Source organism: Chanodichthys erythropterus, chromosome 19, assembly GCF_024489055.1.
Source record: "Chanodichthys erythropterus isolate Z2021 chromosome 19, ASM2448905v1, whole genome shotgun sequence".
Classification (NCBI taxonomy): domain Eukaryota; kingdom Metazoa; phylum Chordata; class Actinopteri; order Cypriniformes; family Xenocyprididae; genus Chanodichthys; species Chanodichthys erythropterus.
Window position 1 is genome coordinate 26,483,447 of NC_090239.1, and position 6,000 is coordinate 26,489,446.

Genomic DNA, 6,000 nt, shown 5'->3' on the forward strand with positions numbered 1-6,000 from the left:
TGATTCTTTCCTTTTTGTTTTTTGGCCCATCAAAGAAAAACTCAATCTCATAAGAACATGTCATTATTTTACAGGGTGGGTATTTGATAAGAAATTATATGCTGTGATTCCTACGGAAACATAAAATTTTTAGAAAGATGACAATAGTCAATGGCTCTTTGAAGTATGCAGTACACTTTGGGCACATTATATACAGCCGACATACACCGATCAGGCATAACATTATGAGCACCTTCCTAATATTGTGTTGCTCCCCATTTTGCTGCCAAAACAGCCCTGACCCCTCGAGGCATGGACTCCTCTAGACCCCTGAAGGTGTACTGTGGTATCTGCACCAAGATGTTAGCAGCAGATCCTTTAAGTCCTGTAAGTTATGAGGTGGAGCCTCCATTGGATCGGACTTGTTTGTTCAGCACATCCCACAGATGATCTGAGATTGAGATCTGGGAATTTGGAGGCCAAGTCAACACCTCAAACTCATTGTTTTGCTCCTCAAACTATTCCTGAACCATTTTTGCTTTGTGGCAGGAGCATTATCCTGCTGTAAGAGGCCACAGACACCAGGGAATACAGTTTCCATGAAAGGCTGTTCATGGTCTGCAACAATGCTTAGGTAGGTGGTACGTGTCAAAGTAACATCCACATGAATGGCAGGACCCAAGGTTTCCCAGCGGAACATTGCCCAAAGAATCACACTGCCTCCGCCAGCTTGCCTTCTTCCCTTGCCTTCTTGCCATGTGCCAGGTAAGCGACACACACGCACCCGGCCATCCACGCGATTCATCAGACCAGGCCACCTTCTTCTATTGCTCCGTGGTCCAGTTCTGATGCCCACATGCCCACTGTTGGTGCTTTCGGAGGTGGACGGGGGTCAGAGAGATGCAGTTTTGGAGATGCTCTGATCCAGTCGTCTAGCCACCACAATTTGGTCCTTGTCAAACTCGCTCAAATCCTTACGCTTGCCCATTTTTCCTGCTTCTAACACATCAACTTTGAGGACAAAATGTTCACTTGCTGCCTAATATATCCCACCCACTAACAGGTGCCGTGATGAAGAGAAAATCAGTGTTATCCACTTCACCTGTCAGTGCTCATAATGTTATGCCTGATCAGTGTATATTAAAATAGCCTACAATGATCACTTATGACTTTTGAATGAGCTGTATGAGATACAAAAGTGGGTTAGTATGCATTACAAAATAAGGAAGTATTCATAGATAACAGTAGGTTTAATTTCTCAAGGAAGGAACCACATTATCATTATTACTGTGTACATGATCCTTTAGCAGTAATTACATCTGCACAAAATTCCACAATGCAAATATGTTTTACCTCAGACAAATTAGATGCGTGTCACTATAATTTCAATTCATGTCCAGGCTTATATGCTGGGATGTTTCATGAAACTAAATTAATCACAAAGCCATAAATGCAAACTCACCCAAGTCATCATGCATCAGCTTCTTAAAAACCTCATTCCCACTATTAAATACCCAAATACCCACTTGATATCCACTTTTTGCATATTTTGTAAACTTATAAAACAGCCATAACTTAATATTTTTCAGCTACAACCATAATGTATCTGACCAGTAACTTTCCCACCGACCCAAGGCCATTTCACACACAAAACTGAACTTCTTTTAACTTGAGCATTGTGTTTTTGGAATTATGGAATTATATTTGGTCTGTTATTAGCCTCTGCCATCAAGATGGGCTATTTGCACTTGGTGTAAATAGACACTCTGCATAATTAATAAAATATAAATAAATATGATCAAACCAAAAGCATGAATGTAACATGAAGGTGTTAAATGTCACCCTAAAAATATGCACAGCATCTTGTGAGATGAGATAGCTGACACATCATTTTAATGACAATTTCTAGAAGAAGCTATTATTTTTCAAAATATTTCGACAGTCTAAGGAATTACTGTACTTACTGTTGGCATGATGCTAATACACACAGAAGTTAAAATGAATGTTGTCACATGATATTATGAGTGCAATAGTGGTAAGTAGTTCCAGTGCACTGCACACTCTGGTCGTCACTGGACTTCAGGGGAGGACTGCTGAAAGCAAAGCTCAAATCAGTCAACGGCCCTTTTTTGTTTGTTTTTTCCTTTATTTTTTGTGACAATACCTAACTGTGCTGTTCTCACATTTTGTAATTAATTATTCAAACAATTAACAATGAATCTCATGTTTTGTTTTTCCAATTTTGTTCCTCAACTTAGTGTTGCCAAATCTGTGGGAATTGGGCTACTTTTACACTGTTGTTGCGATTTGTTTTTCTTGTTGAAGCGACCCCAAATTACATTAATTAAACACCCCCTGGAATGTGAATTTTACCAGGGGAACCCTGCCAAAAATGCGATTTTTACTGTGGGACCCAAACCTTCTAGGCAGTGGGAATGGGGTGGGAATAGTCTGTTAGTTTGATCCCACAACTTGGGATCGTATTGTATCATTCACAATCCCCCAATCAATGTTTATTATTTCAGATTTTTTTGGATAAATGCAGTGGCGTTGGAATTGTCTGGTGAATTTATTTTCACCAAAGTAGTTTTGAGAGGGTTATCGCATAAATGTGTATGAACTAGTTTTTAATGCTATCGTAGTGTTTTTAAATACTTTATTATACCCCCAATTATTTTTTAATTTAAAATTAAGACCTAATGTTATTTCGAAAATAACTTGGCCTAAGTTTCGTCTGAGGACAAACACCACAAGCAAGCAAACTTGTGCTATCATGTAGTTTCATCATACACTTTCCTGTAGAGTTTCTTTCCAACATAAATCAGTCAACAAATTTATGTCTAAGTTTTCAGAAGCATATCAGAACTGGAATCTAAAGTTTCATGAATGAGGAAACCTGATATATCCTGATAACATTGGGATTTTTGACTGATGACGCAGTTTGGTTGGACCTGAACACACCCCGGAACAAAACATATACTTTCATAATGATACAATTTTTATGCCTTTCATGTTATTTATTTATTTTTATTTTTTTGTCAGAGTTTGCAGTTAAAGCAATGGACTTACTGCTAAATAAAAGACAGGTGTGTTTTGGGTATAATGTGCAATATACCAATCAGACTTTCTCCCAATTTCTTTAAAAGCCAGATGCATTTTTATCTTTATGTACACAATAATAATATTTTGCAATGTAATCCTTTTATTTTTCTGTGTGAAATGAGCAGAGTGTACTCGCATTGTGCACCCGTATATTACTAACACACCCTTTATATAACAATATATATACTATATGCTGTATCATGAATAAGTCACGGCTGAAGGGTGTTGTTAGGCATGACACGAAGCGTGACTTATTCACGATCAAGCACTAGCCGCTCATTTATATATATATATATATATATATATATATATATATATATATATATATATATATATATATATATATATATAAGGGCTGTCAATCAATTAAAAATTTTAATCTAATTAATTACATACTCTGTGATTAATAAATGTAAATTAATGGCATACATAATTTTTGCTGTGAAAGTATTAAATATTTCAATTCAAATGAATCAATGCAGGGTTTTTCCTGGGTCAAAAATGGTCTTCGGTGGTGACAGACATGTTCATCCACACAAACAGTAAAAAGTGCCCTACCCACGTGATCTGCGAGCCCGATACTGACAATAAAGTACCCGTCACTCTCACTGTAATTCTTTCTTGCCCTCTTTGCAAAAAAAAAAATTTTCTATCATATACAATTGAATGCATCTAGCAAACAACAAACATGCTTTGTTCTGGTTTCACCTCACTCCAGTCTAAACTAACTTATTTTATGGGTAGGCCTTATTTACTACACATTGTCATTTAAATAACCTGAAAATACTGTGGATTATTAAGGCTAATTTTACTAACCACTCTTGCTAAATGGGGTAAGCACACTTATGTTCTCATTTCAGAGTTGTTCAAGTAAATGATTCATTATAGACCGTGTGGACAGATCAGTTGTTGTCATGATTCATTAAAATGAATCTGTTCAAATGAGTCATTAGGTCGCGAATCGGACATTAGCGGACGTTGACGCGTTGCGTGCGAATCGCGACTGTTATTAGGACATCGCAAAAGATTTGTCAACACAGAAAACACTTCACCACTGGATAGGATTTTCTTTTTGTTTACTGAAAGTGTGGTTTATGTCAGCTGCACATGCAGGGCGCCTGTCAGAGAAGATGAGGTGACGTTCTTTTGAGCACTATTCACACCCAGCGGTTATTCAGGAAAAAACATTCTCCGAATGCGCCTCGTGAAACATGGATTCGGTCTTAGGAACTTTTAGCATCGTGTCAGTTGATTTAGATTATTATGTGTGAGCTAGAGAGAGTGCAAAGACGGTGCTTACTTTGAAGACAGAGAGAGCTCACGCGCACAAGGGAGGAGCTCTGCTCGTTCTGTCCATCAGCGCAGCAGTCGTCTCCCTCCTTCATTTTACAGTCGAATGGTGGCTAGAACGGCTCCAGTTTCAAAGGTCAATACGGAATGGATTAATCTGCGTTATTTTTTCTCAGATTAATTAATCGAAATTAACGCGTTATTTTGACAGCCCTAATTATATACATAATATATATATATATATATATATATATATATATATATATAATATATATATATATGTATATATAAATAAATAAATATATATATATATATATATATATATATATATATTATATATATTATATATTATATATTATATATATTATATATTATATATATATATATATATATATAATATATTATATATATATATATATAATATATTATATATATATATATATATATATATATATATATATATATATATATATATATATATATATATATATATATATATATATATATATATAATATATATATATATGTATATATATAGCACCATTGATTGTTGGTCTGGACTGTTTGTTGGTCAATGGTGCAGTCGTTTTCAGTTGCCTCAAAATAGCAACACCTCAACATTGTGCCTGAACACATACCAGGATGAACATGATGGATGAAACCCATGGATGAACAGATGGGCATGAGTGCATTTGCCATTTAAGGGAAATATATTTATAGGAACATTTCAGCAGGTTGAAGATATGCGATGTAAATGTCCTTAGTTTGGAAATGCATAGGTGTTACACAAATGAACGAATATTATTTTAAAAGAATGATCTTTCATCCCGCCTTATCAGTCTCACCCATGCTTTCTCTATTCTTGTTGTGTCGGGACTTGGGAAATTGTGAAAACTGAGGTAAGGGGGTCGATATTTAGAATTACATCCACCGGATTGCTGCAGTAACACAGAGAGGATTCTGCCATTAGTTTTGATTGCGTTGCGATAGGACTGGAAAGTAGCGATACACTGCCACTGCTTCACCGAAGGAAGTGTGATAAAGGTCTGTTGGCCAAGAACCGTAATAATGCAACCAATCACAGTTTGTTTTGTTCTGTGTCATGTTTAGGGGCATTAAAATGTAAAGTGTCCCTACAATAACAGACCTGCCTGCATCTAATAAATTATTCATTCAAGAACATTGTGCAAGTTTACTGCAACAGTGGAGCCGCAAACCTCACATGCTTTTGAAAATCCTATGTTTAGCTGATCCTAGTAAGCGCTACAATGTCACAGTTGTTCTTCCATGAGGGGGTTCATGGCATTTATTTCCAGGCGGACAAGAACCCGACAAAAACAACGCGACACACACGTCTCCCAGACATCTCTGTAGAATTCAACCAACCAGATAATGACTTTGAAAATTAGGAAGTGTTTCCAGTTAAGTGAGCCATATGCATCAGACGTCCAGCCAACGGTCCGTGGTGTGATATCTGAGCCTGAGACTAGGCATTGCATTACGCCGGGGGTATGATAGGGCCCAGTGACTCATTCATCACAACAATAACCTGGTGACTGGTGATATTACTTTCATAATCCAAGAAACATTTCATTTCTGTATTCAGAATGTTATGTTTAAAACATTATG